At 39.9% G+C, this 22575-nt stretch overlaps 1 pseudogene; it reads left to right on the top strand.

Annotated features, from left to right (window-relative positions):
- Positions 1 to 2174: 2174 nt before the first annotated feature.
- Positions 2175 to 2486, top strand: LOC126069232 (alpha-ketoglutarate dehydrogenase component 4-like; annotated as a pseudogene).
- Positions 2487 to 22575: the final 20089 nt, after the last annotated feature.

The following is a 22575-nucleotide window of genomic DNA, read 5'->3' as shown; positions in this document are numbered from 1 at the left end:
GGGATAACATGACAGTGGAAAAGGCATTCTGTGACTCCACATATGGTAGTTTTGGCAGAAGCATTATGTGCAGGGGAGGAAAATCCATCGCTACAGTAAGCGTCTTTCCCAGTGAAAACAAAACACTGCCCTTTCCATGATGGAAGTTGTCCAATGTTATCAGTCTGCCACCAGATTGATGAATGATCATCCCTAGGAATGGTACTATATCGGGAACCTAATGTTGGTCTCAGCTGATGGCAGATTGGGCACTCAGCAGTGTCTGTAGCTAAGTAAGCCTTGGTGAGTGGAAGCCCATGCTGCTGAGCCCATGCATAGCCTCAGAAACTGTCACAATGGCAACTTTGTTCATGAACCCATTGGGAAATGACAGGAGTGAATGGGGCAAGAGGATGACTGGTATTCAAGTAACATGTCATCTTATTCACTTGACTCTTAAAGTCCTTCTCTACTGAGGTCACTCTTTGGTGAGCATTCACACAAGACACAAATATCTTCACTTCTTTGGTCCTTTTAGAGAGGTTTATCCACATGTCTCTTCCTCATACATCCTTGTCATCAATTTTCCAATGATGTTCCTTTTAAGTCCTTGACCTTCCATCCAAACCACTGGCCCATGGATCAGTAGAAAATTGCACATCTGGCCATTTCTTCTTCCAAGCAAAATGAAAAACCAGGAGCACCGTTCAAAGTTCTGCTCACTGGGAGGATTTCCCTTCACCACTGTCCTTCAGAAAGGGTTTGCAGTGCTGCCACTGTTCACTTTAGAGTGGTAGCTTCATATCATGCAGAAGCATCTGTAAACCAGGCACAAGTTTTCTCCTCTTCAGTCAGTTGATCATGAGGAACTCACCATGAAGACATAATTACAGACTCGGAGAGGGATGGTAATGTGACAGGAGCAGGGATCATGGGCATTTGGGCCACTTCCTCATGTAACTTACTTGTGCCTTCAGGTCCTGCTCAAGCCTGATCTTGTATATACCACTTTCATTTAATGATGGAGTGTGGCTGTACATGTCAGAATTTATGAGTCTGTGGGTCATACAACACTCAGTTCATAATGGACAGCTCAGACCACATGGTGACTTGGTGGCCCATGGTTAAGGATTCAGTTTCTACCAAGGCCCAGTAACAAGCTAAAAGCTATTTCTCAAAAGGAGAGTAGTTATCTGCAGAGGATGTCAGAGCTTTGCTCCAAAATCCTAAGGATCTGTGCTTATGATTCACCAATAGAGGCCCGGCCAAAGGCTCCAAACAGCATCTTTATCTCCCACCGACACTTCTTAAACCATTGAATCAGCCATATCATATGGCCCAAGTGGGAGAGCAGCTTGCAAGACAACTTGAACCTGTTGCAGGGCCTTCTCCTGTTCTGAGGCAAACTAGCAGCATTTTGAGTCACTTGAGAAATATACTGGAGTAGCACACCCACATGAGGGATTGGTTACTTCAAAATCCAAAAAGGTCCACCAGGCATTCTAACTCCTTTTTAGTTGCAGCAGGGGTCAGATGAAACAACTTAACCTTTACTTTAGAAAGAATATCTCAACATGCTCCACACCACTGGACCCCTAGAAATTTCACTGAGGTGGAAGGCATCCCTATTTTTGCCAGATTAATATCCCACCCTCTAGCATGCAAATCCCCACACCTCTGTCAGTTTGTCATATCTTGGTGGCTTGCGCGTTGCTGTGATGCTGGAAGCTATGCTCCTGGTATTTCAAACACCAGAAGGGTCAGTCATGCTCGACAGGTTTCAGCTGCGCTTCCAGACTAAGACAGACAAGGAAGATGGACCTGGCAGGCTGCTTCTGAAAAAAAAAAAAAAATTATCCAGTTAAAACATTACGAATAGCAGTGGAACATTGTCTGATATAGTGCCGGATGATGAGCCCTTCAGGTTGGAAGGCAATCAAAATACTAGAGGGGAAGAGCTGCCTCCTCAAAGTAGAGTCAACCTTAATGACATGGATGGAGTCAAGCTCTCAGCACCTTCTTTTGCTGATATGGCACAACTGAAAATGAGAAAAACAGCTGAAAACATCCATTAATAACAGAAACATGGAATGTATGAAGTATGACATGAATCTAGGAAAATTGGAAATCGTCAAAAAAGAAATAGAACCTGTGGCTCACAAGTGCTCTGGAAACTGCCACCTACTTGGGGAGTCATGATGGGCAGCAAAATGGTGTCTGCCAGCAGGATCATTCAGGTAGTTGAGCCACATATTCCACTAATAAAGTTCCCTGATAGAACTGACAACCCTAAACCCAATGCATCAGAAGCTTCGAGATGAGCAGGAACACCATCACACTCTTCTGCAATGTCACAACATTCTAAGAAAAGTAAATCACCAGATTTGCTGATGCATGACGGTGCGCCAGATACGGGAGAAATTATAAAAACATTACCTCCAAAATACTGAAGGAAATTTATATCTCAAGAGCAAATAGAATTTCTCCAATGTGGAGCTCCAGAATAATCACCAATAATGTGACTGCTGTTTGACGTCAGAAAAAAAAAAAATTATCTTTACAATAAAGGGCTTTCAAAATGACAAATGAGAAAGTATACATTAAACAACATCAATGAAACATTCTGTAAACAAATTAAAAATAGAAAATTTAGATGGAAACATATATCCTAATTTATGTATCTGGGTCAGCTTCTCCACAAGCTTACCAAATCACTTATATACTTTCTACTTATTAAAGTATACATTTTTTTTATTAACTTTTTTTAAGCTTCAAGTGAACGTTTACAAATCCAATCAGTCTGTCACGTATAAATTTACATACATCTCACTCCGTACTCCCACTTGCTCTCCCCCTCTTGAGTCAGCCCTTTCAGTCTCTCCTTTCTTGACAATTTTGCCGGCTTCTCTCTCTCTCTATCCTCCCATCCCCCCTCCAGACAAGAGTTGCCAACACAATCTCAAGTGTCCACCTGATATAATTAGCTCACTCTTCATCAGCGTCTCTCTCCCACCCGCTGACCAGTCCCTTTCATGTCTCATGAGTTGTCTTCAGGGATGGTTCCTGTCCTGTGCCAACAGAAGGTCTGGGGACCATGGCTGCTGGGATTCCTCTAGTCTCAGTCAGACCATTAAGTTTGGTCTTTTTATGAGAATTTGGGGTCTGTATCCCACTGATCTCCTGCTCCCTCAGGGGTCCTCTGTTGTGCTCCCTGTCAGGGCAGTCATCTATTGTGGCCGGGCACCAACTAGTTCTTCTGGTCTCAGGATGATGTAGGTCTCTGGTTCGTGTGGCCCTTTCTGTCTCTTGGGCTCTTAGTTGTCATGTGGCCTTGGTGTTCTTCATTTTCCTTTGCTCCAGGTGGGTTGAGACCAATTGATGCATCTTAGATGGCCGCTTGTTGGCATTTAAGACCCCAGACGCCACATTTCAAAGTGGGATGCAGAATGATTTCATAATAGAATTATTTTGCCAATTGACTTAGAAGTCCCTGCAAACCATGTTCCCCAGACCCCCGCACTTGCTCCGCTGACCTTTGAAGCATTCATTTTATCCTGGAAACTTCTTTGCTTTTGGTCCAGTCCAATTGAGCTGACCTTCCATGTATTCAGTGTTCTCTTTCCCTTCACCTAAAGCAGTTCTTATCTACTGATTAATCAATAAAAAACCCTCTCCCACCCTCCCTCCCTCCCCCCCTCGTAACCACAAAAGTATGTGATCTTCTCAGGTTTACTATTACTCAAGATCTTATAATAGTGGTCTTATACAATATTTGTCCTTTTGCCTCTGACTAATTTCTCTCAGCATAATGCCTTCCAGGTTCCTCCATGTTATGAAATGTTTCAGAGATTCGTCACTGTTCTTTATCGATGCGTAGTATTCCATTGTGTGAATATAACACAATTTATTTACCCATTCATCCGTTGATGGACACCTTGGTTGCTTCCAACTTTTTGCTATTGTAAACAGAGCTGCAATAAACATGGGCGTGCATATATCTGTTTGTATGAAGGCTCTTGTATCTCTAGGGTATATTTCCAGGAGTGGGATTTCTGGGTTGTATGGTAGTTCTATTTCTAACTGTTTAAGATAACGCCAGATAGATTTCCAAAGTGGTTGTACCATTTTACATTCCCACCAGCAGTGTATAAGAGTTCCAATCTCTCCGCAGCCTCTCCAACATTTATTATTTTGTGTTTTTTGGATTAATGCCAGCCTTCCTGGTGTGAGATGGAATCTCATGGTAGTTTTAATTTGCATTTCTCTAATGGCTAATGATCGGGAGCATTTTCTCATGTATCTGTTGGCTGCCTGAATATCTTCTTTAGTGAAATGTGTGTTCGTATCCTTTGCCCACTTTTTGATTGGGTTGTTTGTCTTTTTGTGGTTGAGTTTTGACAGAATCATGTAGATTTTAGAGATCAGGCGCTGGTCGGAGATGTCATAGCTGAAAATTCTTTCCCAGTCTGTAGGTGGTCTTTTTACTCTTTTGGTGAAGTCTTTAGATGAGCATAGGTGTTTGATTTTTAGGAGCTCCCAGTTATTGGGTTTCTCTTCATCATTTTTGGTAATGTTTTGTATTCTGTTTATGCCTTGTATTAGGGCTCCTAGGATTGTCCCTATTTTTTCTTCCATGATCTTTACCGTTTTAGTCTTTATGTTTAGGTCTTTGATCCACTTGGAGTTAGTTTTTGTGCATGGTGTAAGGTATGGGTCCTGTTTCATTTATTTGCAAATGAATATCCAGTTATGCCAGCACCATTTGTTAAAAAGGCTTTCTTTTCCCCAATTAATTGACACTGGTCCTTTGTCAAATATCACCTGCTCATACGTGGATGGATCTATGTCTGGGTTCTCAATTCTGTTCCATTGGTCTATGTGTCTGTTGTTGTACCAGTACCAGCTGTTTTGACTACTGTGGCTGTATAAAAGGTTCTGAAATCAGGTAAAGTGAGGCCTCCCACTTTCTTCTTCTTTTTCAGTAGTGCTTTGCTTATCCGGGGCTTCTTTCCCTTCCATATGAAATTGGTGATTTGTTTCTCTGTCCCCTTAAAATATGACATTGGAATTTGGATCGGAAGTGCGTTAAATGTATAGATGGCTTTTGGTAGAATAGACATTTTTACTATGTTAAGTCTTCCTATCCATGAGCAAGGTATGCTTTTCCACTTAAGTATGTCCTTTTGAATTTCTTGTAGTAGAGCTTTGTAGTTTTCTTTGTATAGGTCTTTTACATCCTTGGTAAGATTTATTCCTAAGTATCTTATCTTCTTGGGGGCTACTGTGAATGGTATTGATTTGGTTATTTCCTCTTCGGTGTTCTTTTTGTTGATGTAGAGGAATCCAAGTGATTTTTGTATGTTTATTTTATAACCTGGGACTCTGCCAAACTCTTCTATTAGTTTCAGTAGTTTTCTGGAGGATTCCTTAGGGTTTTCTGTGTATAAGATCATGTCATCTGCAAATAGTCATAACTTTACTTCTTCCTTGCCAATCCGGATACCTTTTATTTCTTTGTCTAGCCTAATTGCCCTGGCTAAGACTTCCAACACGATGTTGAATAAGAGCGGTGATAAAGGGCATCCTTCTCTGGTTCCCGTTCTCAAGGGAAATGCTTTCAGGTTCTCTCCATTTAGAGTGATATTGGCTGTTGGCTTTGCATAGATGCCCTTTATTATGTTGAGGAATTTTCCTTCAATTCCTATTTTGGTAAGAGTTTTTATCATAAATGGGTGTTGGACTTTGTCAAATGCCTTTTCTGCATGAATTGATAAGATCATGTGGTTTTTGTCTTTTATTTATGTGATGGATTACATTAATGGTTTTTCTGATATTAAACCAGCCTTGCATACCTGGTATAAATCCCACTTGATCAGGGTGAATTATTTTTTTGATGTGTTGTTGGATTCTATTGGCTAGAATTTTGTTGAGGATTTTTGCATCTATGTTCATGAGGGATATAGGTCTATAATTTTCTTTTTTTGTAATGTCTTTACCTGGTTTTGGTATCAGGGAGATGGTGGCTTCATAGAATGAGTTGGGTAGTATTCCGTCATTTTCTATGCTTTGGAATACCTTCAGAAGTAGTGGTGTTAACTCTTCTCTGAAAGTTTGGTAGAACTCCGCAGTGAAGCCGTCCGAGCCAGGGCTTTTTTTTGTTGGGAGTTTTTTGATTACCGTTTCAATCTCTTTTTCTGTTATGGGTCTATTTAGTTGTTCTACTTCTGAATGTGTTAGTTTAGGTAGGTAGTGTTTTTCCAGGAATTCATCCATTTCTTCTAAGGTTTCAAATTTGTTAGAGTACAATTTTTCATAATAATCTGAAATGATTCTTTTAATTTCATTTGGTTCTGTTGTGATGTGGTCCTTCTCGTTTCTTATTCAGGTTATTTGTTTCCTTTCCTGTATTTCTTTAGTCAGTCTAGCCAATGGTTTATCAATTTTGTTAATTTTTTCAAAGAACCAGCTTTTGGCTTTGTTAATTCTTTCAATTGTTTTTCTGTTCTCTAATTCATTTAGTTCAGCTCTAATTTTTATTATTTGTTTTCTTCTGGTGCCTGATGGATTCTTTTGTTGCTCAGTTTCTATTTGTTCAAGTTGTAGGGACAGTTCTCTGATTTTGGCTCTTCTTTTTGTATGTGTGCATTTATTGATATAAATTGGCCTCTGAGCACTGCTTTTGCTGTGTCCCAGAGGTTTTGATAGGAAGTATTTTCATTCTCGTTGCTTTCTATGAATTTCCTTATTCCCTCCTTGATGTCTTCTATAACCCAGTCTTTTTTCAGGAGGGTATTGTTCATTTTCCAAGTATTTGATTTCTTTTCCCTAGTTTTTCTGTTATTGATCTCTAGTTTTATTGCCTTGTGGTCTGAGAAGATGCTTTGTAATATTTCGATGTTTTGGACTCTGCAAAGGTTTATTTTATGACCTAATATGTGGTCTATTCTAGAGAATGTTCCATGTGCGCTAGAAAAAAAAGTATATTTTGCAGCAGTTGGGTGGAGAGTTCTGTATAAGTCAATGAGGTCAAGTTGGTTGATTGTTGTAATTAGATCTTCCGTGTCTCTGTTGAGCTTCTTACTGGATGTCCTGTCCTTCTCCGAAAGTGGTGTGTTGAAGTCTCCTACTATAATTGTGGAGGTGTCTATCTCGCTTTTCAATTCTGTTAAAATTTGATTTATGTATCTTGCAGCCCTGTCATTGGGTGCATAAATATTTAATATGGTTATGTCTCCCTGATCAATTGTCCCTTTTATCATTATATAGTGTCCTTCTTTATCCTTTGTGGTGGATTTAAGTGTAAAGCCTATTTTGTCAGAAATTAATATTGCTACTCCTCTTCTTTTTTGCTTATTGTTTGCTTGATATATTTTTTTCCATCCTTTGAGTTTTAGTTTGTTTGTGTCTCTAAGTCTAAGGTGTGTCTCTTGTAGGCAGCATATAGATGGATCGTGTTTCTTTATCCAGTCTGTGACTCTCTGTCTCTTTATTGGTGCATTTAGTCCATTTACATTCAGGGTAATTATAGATAAATAAGTTTTTAGTGCTGTCATTTTGATGCCTTTTTATGTGTGTTGTTGACAATTTCATTTTTCCACATACTTTTTTGTGCTGAGGCGTTTTTCTTAGTAAATTGTGAGATCCTCATTTTCCTAGTGTTTGACTTTATGTTAGTTGAGTCGTTACGTTTTTCTTGGCTTTTATCTTGAGTTATAGAGTTGTTATACCTTTTTGTGGTGACCTTATTATTTACCCCTATTTTTCTAAGTAAAAACCTAACTTGAATTGTTCTATATCGCCTTGTATCACTCTCCATATGGCAGTTCAATGCCTCCTATATTTAGTCCCTCTTTTTGATTATTGTGATCTTTTACCTATTGACTTCCATGATTCCCTGTTATGTGTATTTTTTTTTAATTAATCTTAATTTGTTTGTTTTTGTGATTTCCCTATTTGAGTTGATATCAGGACGTTCTGTTTTGTGACCTTGTGTTGTGCTGATATCTGATATTATTGGTTCTCTGACCAAACAATATCCTTTAGTATTTCTTGTAGCTTTGGTTTGGTTTTTGCAAATTCTCTAAACTTTTGTTTATCTGTAAATATCTTAATTTCGCCTTCATATTTCAGAGAGAGTTTTGCTGGATATATGATCCTTGGTTGGCAGTTTTTCTCCTTCAGTGTTCTGTATATGTCGTCCCATTCCCTTCTTGCCTGCATGGTTTCTGCTGAGTAGTCAGAACTTATTCTTATTGATTCTCCCTTGAAGGAAACCTTTCTTTTCTCCCTGGCTGCTTTTAAAATTTTCTGTTTATCTTTGGTTTTGGCGAGCTTGATGATAATATGTCTTGGTGTTTTTCTTTTTGGATCAATCTTAAATGGGGTTCGATGAGCATCTTGGATAGATATCCTTTCGTCTTTCATGATGTCAGGGAAGTTTTGTGTCAGGAGTTCTTCAACTATTTTCTCTGTGTTTTCTGTCCCCCCTCCCTGTTCTGGGACTCCAATCACCCGCAGGTTATCCTTCTTGATAGAGTCCCACATGATTCTTAGGGTTTCTTCATTTTTTTTAATTCTTTTATCTGATTTTTTTTCAGCTATGTTGGTGTTGATTCCCTGGTCCTCCAGATGTCCCAGTCTGCATTCTAATTGCTCGAGTCTGCTCCTCTGACTTCCTATTGCGTTGTCTAATTCTGTAGTTTTATTGTTAATCCTTTGGATTTCTACATGCTGTCTCTCTATGGATTCTTGCAACTTATTAATTTTTCCAGTATGTTCTTGAATAATCTTTTTGAGTTCTTCAACAGTTTTATCAGTGTGTTCCTTGGCTTTTTCTGCAGTTATCCTAATTTCATTTGTGATGTCTTGAAGCATTCTGTAAATTAGTTTTTTATATTCTGTATCTGATAATTCCAGGATTGTATCTTCATTTGGGAAAGATTTTGATTGTTTTGTTTGGGGAGTTGGAGAAGCTGTCATGGTCTGCTTCTTTAAGTGGTTTGATATGGATTGTTGTCTCCGAGCCATCACTGGGAAACTAGTTTTTCCAGAAAATCCGCTAAAAAAAAAATGCAGTCAGATCCCTATCAGAGTTCTCCCTCTGGCTCAGGCTATTCGGATGTTAATGAAGCCGCCTGGGGAGGGTGTGGGAGGGAACAGAGAGATAGGAGAGTAGCACCTCAGAATATAGCCAGAGTTGCTTGTCTTGCTTAGAATGACTATTATATCTGAGATTCCCACGGGGCGCATCACCTATGTGTGCTGGCTGTGTGGAGATTGCCCCCGGGGGGTCTGGCCCGCTGGAGTCACGGTCAGATCCTCTGCTTGCAGCCCCACGCCCAGCGTCAAGGCTCCCCTACTGGGACGGTGCACTCTCGACTCCAAAATCAGTCGCTGCCTCCTGGGGACTTCCCGTCCCTCCAGCCACGTTGCCATGCCGCCTCCGCGATCCAGTTGGGCCGTCTCCTGGGGTTAGTTCAGGTGGGTGGAGCAGCTCCCCGTGCTTTTGCCGTGACCGAGTGTCCCGGCTGGGACGCTGTTCGCCCCACTCCAATACCAGTCGCTGCCTCCCAGGGACTTCTCCTATCGGCTGCGTCCCACGCCACCCACGCGACCCAACTGGGCCCCCTCCCGGGGTTAGTTCAGGGGGGTGGAGCAGCTCTCCGTGTTTATGCCGTACCTGCGTCCAGTCCAAATCCCGGCGGGACGGTTCCCCGGCTAGAACGCTGCTCTCCCCGTTCCAAGACCAGTCACTGCCTTCCGGAGACTTCTCCTACCGGCTGCGTCCCACGCTGCCCTCGGAACCGGCTGGTCTCCCTCCCGGGATTAGTTCAGGGGGGTGGAGCAGCTCTCTGTGCTTGTGCCGTACCTGACTGGTACGCTGGCTCCAGGCTCTGGAAATAATCGCTGCTTCCCTGTATTAGTTCGTTCTCCATCTCTAAATCTGTGTTTGTTGTTCAGGGTTCGTAGATTGTTATGTATGTGATCGATTCACTTGTTTTTCCGTGTCTTTGTTGTAAGAGGGATCCGAGGTAGCGTCTGCCTAGTCCGCCATCTTGGCTCTGCCTCTAAAGTATACATTTTTAAATGTTAGCCTATTAATTTACTCTTGATTATCAAGTATTACCAGTGTTGAGCTATTAAAAGCACACAATGTCTACTAACCTTTAAAAAAAAAATAAACAAATTGAAACACATGAACATCAGTATCATCCTAGGCACTAGTGAGTTGAAATGGACTAGTATTGGCCATTTTGAATGCAAAATCATATGGTTTACTCTGCCAGGAATAGGAAATTGAAGAGGATGGCGTTGCATTCATTCTCAAAAAGAACATCTCAAAATCCATACTTAAGCACAACCTTGTCAGTTATAGGATAATATCCATAAGCCTACAAGGAAAATGATTAATACAGCTATTATTCAAATTTACACACCAACCACTAATGCTGAAGATCATGAAACTGAAGATTTTTACCAACTTCTGCAGTCTGAAATTGATCAAACATGCAATCAAGGTACATTGATAGATACTGGTGATTGGAATACAAAATTTGAAAAGAAAGAAGGAACAGTAGTTGGAAAATACGGTCTTGGTGATAGGAATGATGCCAGAGATCACATGATACATTTTACAAGGCCAACAACTTCATTGCAAATGCCTTTTTCAGCAACATAAACAATGACTATACATGTGGACCTCACCATTTGGAACACCAGAAATCAAACAGACTACATTTGTGGAAAGAGATGATGAAAAAGCTCAATATTATCAGTCAGAAGAAGGCCAGGGGCTGACTATGGAGCAGGCCATCAATTGCTTATGTGCAAATTCAGGTTCAAAAAAAAGGTTGAAGCTGAAGAAAATTAGAGCAAGTACATGAGAGCCAAAGTACTAACATGAACATATTCCACCTGAGTTTAGAGACCATTTCAAGGATAAATTTGACTCCTTAAACACTAGTGACCAAAGACCAGATGAGTTATGGAGTGACATAAAGGACATCAACATGAAGAAAGCAAGAAGTCATCAAAAACACAGGAAAGAAATAAAAGACCAAAATGGATGTCAGAAGAGACTCTGAAACTTGCTGTTGAAAGTACAGTAGCTAAAGTAAAGGAAGAAATGATGACGTAAAAGAGCTGAACTGAAGATTTCAAAAGGAAACTTGAGAAGACAAACTAAAGTATTATAATGAAATGTGTAAAGACCTGGAGTTAGAAATCCAAAAGAGAAGAACATGCTTGGCATTTCTCAAGCTGAAAAAACTGAAGAAAAAATTCAAGCCTCGAGTTGAAATATTGAAAGATTCTGTGAGGAAAATATTAAAAACACAGGAAGCATCAAAAGAAGATGGAAGGAATACACAGAATCACCATACCAAAAAGAATTGGTCGACGATTAATCATTTCAGGAGATAGCATATAATCAAAAACTGATGGTACTGAAAGAAGAAGCCCAAGCTTCACTGAAGGCATTGGTGAAAAACAAGGCTCCAGGTATTGACAGAATACCAACTGAGATGTTTCAACAAATGGATGCAGTGCTGGAAGTGCTCACTTGTCTATGCCAAGAAATTTGGAACACAACTATCCGGTCAACCGACTGGAAGAAATTCATATTTGTATACATTCCATAGAAAGGTGACCCAACAGAATGTGGAAATTATCAAATAATGTCATTAATATCACACACAAGTAAAATTTTGCTGAAGATAATTTAAAAGCATTTGCAGCAGTACATCGACAGGGAACTGCCAGGAATTTGAGCTGGATTCAGAAAAAAAAATAAAAAGAAGAGGACATGCAATGAGGGCTATCATTGCAGATGTCAGATGGATCATGGTCAAAAGCAGAGAATACCAGAAAGAAGTTTACCTGTGTTTTACTGACTAGGTAAAGGCATTCAACTGTGTGGATCATAACAAATTATGGATAACATTACAAAGAATGAGAATTCCAGTACACTTAATTGTGCTCATGCACAACCTCTACATAGACCAAAAGGCAGTCGTTGGAACAGAATAAGGGGGATACCACATGGTTTAAAACCAGGAAATGTGTGCATCAGGGTTGTATCCTTTCACCATACTTATTCAAACTATAAAATGAGCAAATAACGTGAGAAGCTGGACTATATGAAGAAGAACATGGCATCATGATTGGAGGAAGACTAATTAATAATCTGTGATATGGAGATAATGCAACCTTTCTTGCTGAAAGTGAAGAGGATCTGAAGCACTTACTGATGAAGATCAAAGACTACAGCCTTCAGTATAGATTACACCTTAATATAAAGAAAACAAAAATCCTCACAACTGGACCAATAAGCAATATAATGATAAATGAGGAAAAGATTGAAGTTGTCAAGGATTTCATTCTACTTGAATTCTCAGTCAATGCTCATGGAAGCAGCAGTCAAGAAATCAAATGACACTGCATTGGGCAAATCTGCTACCAGACCTCTTGAAAGTGTTAAAAAGCAAAGATGTCGCTTTAGAGACTAAAGGCGTGTATGACCCAAACCATGGTGTTTTCAGTCGCCTCATATGCATGTGAAAGTAGAACAATGAATAAGGAAGAGCAATGAAGAATTGAGGGCTTTGAACTATGGTGTTGGAGAGGAAATATTGAATATACCATGGACTGTCAGAATAACAAATTTGTGTTGGAAGGAATACAGTCAGAATGCTCCTTAGAAGCAAAAACGGCAAGACTTCATCTCGTATACTCTGTACATTTTACCATGAGGAGCCAGTCCCTGAAGAAGGACATCATGCTTGGTAACGTACAGGGTCAGTGAAAAAGAGAAAGACTCTCAACAAGATAGATTGACATCGGGGCTGCAACAATGGGCTCAAGGACAGCAAGTATTGTGAGGATAGTGCAGAACCAAGCACTATTGAGTTCTGTTGTATACAGGGTTGCTGTGAGTCAGAATCAACTCAATGGCACCTAACAACAACAACACACAAATATCCTACCAATAAGTCTAAGATCATTGATACTTCTTCCTTACTAGGTCCAATCAGCATAGTGTCATCAATGTAATGGAACAGTGTGTAATCTTGTGGAAGGGAAAGGTGATAAGGGTTCCTTCAGACTAAATTATGATATACCAAAAAAACCAAACCCACTGCCATTGAGTTGATTCCAACTCATAGTGACCCTATAGGACAGAGTAGAACTGCCCCCATAGAATTTCCAAGGAACTCCTGGTGCATTCAAACTGCCAACCTTTTGGTTAGCAGCCAAAGCACTTAACAACTATACCACCAGGGTTTCCAAATTATGGTACAGGTCTGAAGAATTGATATACCTGTGAGATAGGACAGTGAAGGTATATTCCTGGCTTTGCTTGCTGAAGGCAAACTCTTTCTGGTGGAGCTTCAAAACAGAAATGGAGAAAAAAAGCACTGGCCAGATAAATGGCTGCCTGACTCGACGACACTGGCTGGGCCAGATACTAGCAGATGTATTAATATGCTCAAGCAATGAAACAACATCTGGAACAGCAGCTTCAACTGGACTGGCCACATTATTAAATTCATGATAATCCTTTGTCATTCAGCAAGATCCATCTTTTTTTTTTTTTTTTTTTGCTCAGGCCAAAAAAACCAAAGCAACCAAGCCCACTGCCGTCGAGCCGATTCTGACTCATAGCAACCCTATAGGACAGAGTAGAACTGCCCCATAGAGTTTCCAAGGAGCACCTGGTGGATTCAAACTGCTGACCTCTTGGTTAGCAGCCATAGCACTTAACCACTACGCCACCAGGGTTTCCATGGGCCAAATAGGCAAGTTGAATTGTGGTGGAAATCACCAACACTGCAGATTTCAAGTCCTTGATGTTTGCACTAATCTCTGCAATCCCTGCAGGAATGCAGTATTGCTTTTGGTTTACTATTTTACCAAGTAAGGGCAGTTCTAAGAGCTTCTACTTGTCTTTTCTGCCTTAATAGTCCTTACTCCACTTGTCAGAGAACCAATGTGGAGGTTCTGACTGTTGCTGAATATATCTACTCCAATTATGCAATTTGGAACTGGGCAAATCATTACAGGATGGGCTCAAGAACTTGCTGGACACACTTGTGAGACAGACCTGAGCTAATATTCCATTAATAACATGACCTCCATATGCCCCTACTCTGGCTAGTGGACCACAGTAACTTTTTGGGTCTCCTGGAATGTTTCAGTTTAGAGCCAGTATCGAGTAATCCCCCCAAATTCTGATTATTTCCTTTACTCCAGTGAATAGTGACTGTAATAAAAAGCTGTAGATCATATTGGGGAAGGCTAGAAGAAAGATTAACAGTATAAACTTTTGGCAGTGTAGTAGGGTCCTTCCTCAAGGAGACCCAGTGTCCCCTCATTCAACAGATAGTATATTTTTAAACTGGCTCAAGTCTAGGAATTGATTGAGGGGCCGTGACTTTTTACTCCAGCAATTTGAGTTATACCGCCCTTCACTTGACCTAGAATTCTTCTGCTTGTACACATCAAATAAATATTTAGTAGATTTCCCATCCATTTCACTCCTAAGGACACTATATCTAAGTATCCAAAGCCGTAAATCCATACAAGTCATACGGCTTTGACTGTGCTGTCCTTTACAGTAGCCACACCCACCTTGTCTTTGGTGATTAAGTGCTGCCACTTGGTGCCTACCACCTCAGAGTCCAATCAGCCCCATTGTAGGTAGGTGTCTTAAATCAGTTAGGGCTGTTCTCACTGTCAAATCTGACTTACATAAAGTAATAATCACAGCAGTCTTCAAGCATGGCAGGGCTCCCTTCATAAATTTGCTCCTCACCGTTGTGGTGAAAAGTGTGTCCACTGTGCACTTCATGGGTGGGTCTGTGAGTCTAACCTGATAAATCCACTCCAACATACCAATTTCCCTAAACTTTTGGATACATTCTTCTAAGTATACCAAGGCAGTTCTGGCATTTCAACTTGGTTTTTTGTAGGACACTGCTTAATCCATGCTTCAGTGAAACAACCAAAAAAACTATTAAATCCTTCTCTAATCTCTTAAGCTGAAACATTGAATGAAGAATCTGCTGAGTGGGCCCATATCAATAAACTCAGACTGATCCAACTTTATGTTTCTTGCCCATTTTTCTCACACTCTTAATAGCCATTCCCCCACAAATTCCTCTAGATTTTGCTTGTACTTCTGTCTGGGCTGGCTGGGACGTAAGTCTCATTATAGGTCTAGAAGAAAAATGGCTAGTGGGGTTGGGCCCTGGGAAGTTTCAGAAATGTCTTGTAAGGCCTCTGCCTCAGGAGATGTCCCAGGCAATGCCCCATGTGTCATCCAAGGCAATATCTGAGACAAAGACTCTTTAGACACAGCTGGGTCAAACTCATCAGATGGACTTGGAAGGGAATATGGTTTTACTGGAGAGCATGGCTTAGCAGACAAAGATGGATTAATCTCTTCAGATGGGGGAGTGATTTAATGGAATTTAGGAGCTTGATGTCCCCAGCTTCTTAATTATCTGCCCATACGCCCCCATCCCATTTCTTTCCAATCAATAACCTCTCTTTAACTTCAGACACCATTCAAGTTTGAGAATTCAATTGAAGTTCTAATTCAGCCACTTTTAAGATAAGACTCAGGGTTTGTTTTTTGACAATATCAGCTCTTTTACAAGAAATAAGGCTTTCTTTCAGAGTACAAGAGAAATTTCAGTTCTTTTACGGGGCACTTGAGCTGTGATTCTGAAGCTTTGAGATCATCCCTTTCTTTTACCAATTTGCCTAGTGAAAGTAGAATCAACCAACCACCTTCCTTATACTTCTCAATCTGACAAAATTGTAGAAAAGTATCAAATACACAATCACCCAGAGCCTTGTATCTTACAAATATTTGATCCAATGGTAGTAATATTTTGCATATTTCTATTGCTCCCTCACTCTATGGATTAGCAGTGCCCTCTTTATTAGTAGAGACAGAGTCATCAGTGCCTTTAAGACTATGCAGACTTGAGAACCAATTCAGAAAAATCATCCTTACGATTTTATTCCTCTAAATCACTCTTGTTACCAAATGTCTTAGGCTGGGTTCTCTAGAGGAGCAAAACCAGTAGAACATATATATAAATTTTACTGAGAGATTTATTTCAAGGAAATGGCTCATGTATTGTGGAGGTTGGCTAAGTTCCAAATACATGGGTCAGGCAGCAGGTAGAGGCTTTTCCTGACTCAAGTGGTAACAGGGCCTGATGAAAATCTGCAGGTCAGGTGACAGGTTGCAGTCTCATGGGGTTGTGGGAGCTGGAAAATCCAAAATCTGCTAGTCAGGAGGCAGGCTGCTGGCTCACATCAATAATTGGAGGTCAGAGGGTGACGAGGCAAATACAGGATCAAAAGAGAGAGAAAGCCTTCCCAGAGCATCCATCTATATTGGATTTAGGCCATACCACCAAAGAAACTTCTTCTCCATCTGATTGGCTGCTCACATATGATCACAAAACTGAGGATGGTTACATAATATCTGTCAAACCACTAAGAATCATGGCATAAAACATTAACCATCATGGTATCCATGAACAATTTGTATGGCAATCTTTGCAAAAATAGTTAAGAAGTTTGCTAAGCAGATGGACTATTACAACCTTTGACAATTTTTTAAAAAATGTAATCCCTTGGGAAGGGGAAGAATCTGAGTTCCAGAGTTACCACATTATAATATTCAAATTTCTAAGTTTCAGCAAAAATCACAAGACATAGAAGGCAACAGGAAAGGATGGCCCAACAGAAAGAACAAATCAGAGATACAGAAATCATTCCTATGGAAGCCCAGATATGGATAGATTCCAGCCCAAATGTGCTGTTGTCAAGTCAATTCAGACTCATAGCAACACTATGGGACAGAGTAAGCTGGCTCCCAAGGCTGTAATCTTTATGGAAGCAGAATTCCACATCTTTCTCCCACACAGTGCCTAGTGGATTTGAACCACTGACCTTTCAGTTAGCAGCTGAGTACATTAATCTCTGTGTCACTAGAGCTCCTTATGGATATATTAAAAACAAAACAAAAAACCAAACCTGTTGCCATCAAGTTGATTTCAACTCAAAGTGACTCTATAGGACAGTGTAGAATTGCCCCATAGGGTTTTCAAGGAGGGGCTGTTGGATTTGAACTGCCGACCTTTTGGTCAGCAGCCAAGCTCCTAACTACTGTGGCGCCAGAGCTCCATATAGACAGATTAGAATCTGTTGTTGAGTTACTCCATTGATTTTTTTCCCCCATTTCTGCTAATGTATTTTTTAGCACCAATATTTGGGTTTGATGTTTTTTATAGTTTTATGTCTTTATTGAATCAATCATTTTGCTACTGTAATGTTTTATTTTTTATTGATGTTGTTCTTTAGTTCCTTGAACTTGTTTACCACTGTTTCTTAAAGTCTTCTAATGGACAGATTAGAAGACCTTAAAAACTCTATGAAGAATGGGGCATCAGGATTGGAGGAAAACTCATTAACAGCCTGTGATGTGAAGATAACACAATCTTGTTTGCTGGCAACAAAGAAGGTTAAAGTACTTACTGATGAAGGTCAAAGACTGCAGTCTCTCATATGAATTACACCTCAACATAAAGAAAACAAAAATCCTCACAACTGGACCAATAAGCAACATCATGATAAATGGAGAAAAATTGAAGTTGTCAAGGATTTCATTTTACTTGGATCCACAAGCAATGCCCACGGAAGCAGCAGTCAAGAAATCAAAAGACGCATCACATTGGGCAAATCTGCTGCAAAATACTTCTTTAAAGTGTTAAAAATCAAAGACTTCACTTTAAGGAGTAAGATGTGCATGACCCAAGCCATGGTATTTTCAGTTGCCTCGTAAGCATGGGAAAGCTGAACAATGGATAAGGAGACCAAAGAACTGATGCTTTTAAATTATGATGTTGGTGAAGAATATTGAATATACCATGGACTACCAAAAGAATGAACAAATCTGTCTTGGAAGAAGTACAGCCAGAATGCTCCTTAGAAGCAAGGATGGCTAGATTATGTCTCACATACTTTGGACATGCTTTCAGGAAGGATGAGCCCCTGGAGAAGGACATCATGCTTGGTAAAGTAGAGAGTCAGCAAAAAAGAAGAAGACCCTCAACCAGATGGATTGACACAGTGGCTGCAGTAATGGGCCCAAGCATAACAATGATTATGAGATTAGCACAGGGGCAGGAAGTGTTTCGTTCCATTGTACATAAGGTCGCTATGTGTCAGAACCAACTCAATGCCACTAACAACAGCAGCCCCCGAACTACAAGAAAATAAATTCCTGTCCCTTAAAGCTACCCACTTGTGATAATTTTTGTTTTGGCAACACTAGGTAACTAAGACACATAATTTCATCAACAAACAAAAAAACTAGTATTATAATATTAGACTACAAAGGCATGAAAAAATTATAAATTTATCTTATTGAGCTAATAATGTAAAAAGATTTACTTTGTGATATCAACACCATAAAAGAGGTGATAAATGATAAAAGAATATAATCATTGTATGTTATTGAAGTTAAATTATAATCAATTTAAACTAGGTTGTTATAGTGTTAGGATGTTGAATGTAGTCCCCATGGTAACCACTAAGAAAATATCCAAAAAATATACACATAGAAAAATAAGAAGAGAGTCATAATGGTTCACTACAAAAAGCCAACTAAACACAAAAGAAGTCAATATTGGGGGAAATGAGGGGCAAAAATATGCATAACAAATATAGATAACAAAGATCAGAGCACAGAAAAAGTAAATACAGAATTGTAAAACAATAAAGAGAACAAGAAAACCAGGGGTTTGTCCTTTGAAACGATCAATAAAAAGGGCAAATCTTTAGCAAGACTGAAAACGAGAGAAGATACAAATCACTAAAATCAAAGAAATGAAAGTAGGGGAATTACTACCAATTCTTCAAAAATAAAAAGTATTAATGAGAACATTATCGACAATTATATGCTAAAAAAATTGGATAACACAAATGAAATGGATAAATTCCTAGAAACACAAAAGCTGCATAAATTGGCTCAAAAAGAAATAGAAAATGTCAACAGACGCCTAACAAGTGAAGAGATCAAATCAATAATTATAAACCTCCCAATAAAGAAAACTCCTGGACAAGATGGCTTCACTGGGGAATCCTACTAAATATTTAAAGAAAAATTGACACTAATTCAATACTTCCTAACTCATTCTTTGAAGCCAACATTAAGCTCATACCAATACCAGACAAAGACACCACAAAAAAATAAAACTACAGAACAATATCCCTTATGAGTATATATGCAATAACACACAAAACATTAGCAAACCTAATCCAACAACATAATAAAAGAATTTTACACCATGACCAAGTGGGATTTATTCCAGGAATCTAAGAATGGTTCAACGTTAGAAAATCAGTCAATGTAATACTCCACATTTATAGAACAAAGGAAAAGAACCCAATGATAATCTCCATCAATGCAGAAAAGGCATTTGACAAAATCCAACAGCCTTTCAAGATAAAAATATTCAATGAAATAGGAAAAGAAGGGAAATTACTAAATATGATAATAAGTACTTATGAAAAACCCATATCTTACATCATACTCAATAGGAATAAGACATGTAGGCTCTCTGTACAGTGATGACTGCTATTTAATATTGTACTGGAAGTCCTAGCCAGAGCAATTAAACAAGAAAAAGACATAAAGATATCCAAATCAGGAAGAAAGAAGTACAACTTTTTCTATTTGAAGATGACATGATCCTATATATAGAAAACTCCAATGAATCCACAAGAAAACTAGAAAAGCTAGTAAACGAATTCAACACAGTTGAAGAGTACAAGGTCAACACACAAAAATATTAAGGGTTTAAAACTTGCCAATTGTGGAACTACATAGCCCATTGAAAATGGAGCCAGATAGTCCTGGGGCAGTTTCGCTACACAAGTATTCTTATAAGGTAAAAAGAGAAACCAAACCGTAGGAAGGGCAATTACAGGGAAAAGCAATGAATACTGTAATAATCACACTCTGTTTGGTTACTGATTATTAATAGTATAGTTAGTGATTAGAGATAGTTTCATAGGATACTTAGATCATGGTCACAAGATGTTTACATGTATTTTCTTTGTGTATCTTGCAAAAATATCTTGTTGGCAATAGCACCCAGACAGTACTCTTCCTGTCTATGTGTATTTTGAGGGGTGCAGATGGTCACTTGGTTAAGATCCCTTGGGGCATATGGTTTCACATTCTGGTTTTGACCACCAAGGAAAAAACATGTTTTTCTAGAAAAACATAACTGTTAGTCTAGACATCCAGTTTAAAATTAGATAGCATGGTCAACATATTATGCCTCTGTCCCACTGACTGCATTGAAAATTTTCTTTTCCTGAAATAATGGGTAAATAAAATGTGGTATATAATAGAATATTGTTAAGACGTAAAGAGAAATGAATTTCCCATACATGTTACAACATGTACGAACTTCGAAAAAATGTTGCTGAGTGAAATGTCAGACCCCAAAATACAAATGCCATATGATCCCGATTTTATGAAATATCTAGAACAGGCAAATGCATAAAGTCTAAAATTTATTATAGCGCTTACCAGAGATTGGTGGGAGAGGGAGTAGGGAGCTATTATTTAATGGGTATTGGATTTCTCTTAAAGAAGATGAAGAAATTTGGAAAAGGGAGAGTGGTATGTTCACAGCATGGTTCACATAATTCATGTCACTGAGCTAAGCTGAGCTGAGCTGAGACAGCTGACCCGCCAGGTGTCCGAAGTAACTGATAATGACAATGAGCCAAAATAAAAGTAGTAGCCAAGCCTGTAATCACTTACTGCAATAGTATAAGCAAAACCCTAAACCTGGAGAACGGTGGCTGGCTCCCCCATGTCCCATATTTCCCCAGGAAAGACACCTGGGAGAGGATGAAGTAGATCAGCACACATGTGGGAGCCATATCCCTGCTGAGGGAGCCTGGTTTATGGACCTCAGGGCCAGGGGAGAAGGTGATGAAGAAGAGCTAGTTGTGAAAAAGTACTGAGTACTGTGTCAGAGTGGGAAAAAGTATCTACAAGTTCATCCCCTTTCTTCTGCCGTATAAGGAGGCTTCCATAGAGGTGTCTGAGGAAGGCCTTGGATAAAGAGGCCTCTGTATGGAGGTGCATAGGTTAGGAATGCAGATATTTAAAACAGTATCACTGCGGGGTGTGTGTGTGGGGGGGGTGCACAGATCTGAGTTCTTGGGTGACTCCCCTCAGAGACTATAATGCATTTTCTGTTCACCAAATCTGGTTAGGGAAGGAAGAGTTTTCTCTGAGGCCTGCCAGGCAAAGCCTTTGTAATTACAAGTGGTTTGGCCTGAAAAAATCACACAGGGTTTTAGCCAGAAGCCAGACTCCTCAAATTGTACACATAAAAATGGTTGAAATGGCCAATGTTTTGTTATATATACATGTCACCACAATAAAATGAATGAGTTGAGTTGGACCAATACTCAGTAGAAATAGAATTACTCTTAAGTATATTAGACTATTCTGTACACTCTAGAAATACCTGTGGGGCAATTCATAGTTTAATGATATCCTGTGTGAACAGGTGGGTTCAAGAGCCATTGAAATTTGGTTTGTTACTCTTACTGGGGCCCTTATCTGTATATATAGTTTGTTGAAGTCCAGAGAAGATTTGATTACAGGGGGATAGAAAAAAAATTCTTTACTATAATTATGTATGTGTGAATGTGTGCATAAGATAGGGTAATTGAGTACAAGCAAAAACAATAGTAAACTCTAGGAAAGCAAGTGTGTAAGGGTGTAAAAAAAAAAAAGGTGTAGAGGAGACAAAACAGGCAGAATCTGAAACCAGATTTTTTTTTTTGTACATTAGATGAAGGTTTACAAAGCATTAAAAAATTAATACGGAATGTGGAGGGCGGAGCCAAGATGGCGCACTAGGCAGACGCTACCTCAGATCCCTCTTACAACAAAGACACGGAAAAACAAGTGAATCGATCACATACATAACAATCTACGAACCCTGAACAACAAACACAGATTTAGAGATGGAGAACGAACTAATACGGGGAAGCAGCGATTGTTTCCAGAGCCTGGAGCCAGCGTACCAGTCAGGTACGGCACAAGCACAGAGAGCTACTCCACCCCTCTGAACTAACCCCGGGAGTGGGACGCAGCCGGTAGGAGAAGTCCCCGGGAGGCAACGACTGGTATTGGAGCGGGGAGAACAGCGTCCCAGCCGGGACACTCGGTCATGGCACAAGCACGGGGAGCTGCTCCACCCATCTGAACTAACCCTGGGAGGAGGCCCAACTGGCTCTCGGGGGCGGCACGGCCACGCGGCTGGAGGGACGAGAAGTCCCCGGGAGGCAGCGACTGATTTTGGAGTCGAGAGTGCACCGTCCCAGTAGGGGAGCCTTGACGCTGGGCGTGGGGCTGGAAGCGGAGGATCTGACCGTGACTCCAGCGGGCCAGACCCCCCGGGGGCAATCTCCACACAGTCAGCACACATAGGCCACGCGCCCCGCGGGAATCTCAGATATAATAGTCATTCCAAGCAA

Source organism: Elephas maximus, chromosome X (genome assembly GCF_024166365.1).
Source record: "Elephas maximus indicus isolate mEleMax1 chromosome X, mEleMax1 primary haplotype, whole genome shotgun sequence".
NCBI lineage: Eukaryota > Metazoa > Chordata > Mammalia > Proboscidea > Elephantidae > Elephas > Elephas maximus.
Note: the sequence above shows the minus strand (reverse complement) of the source record. Positions and strands in the feature narration are given on the sequence as shown.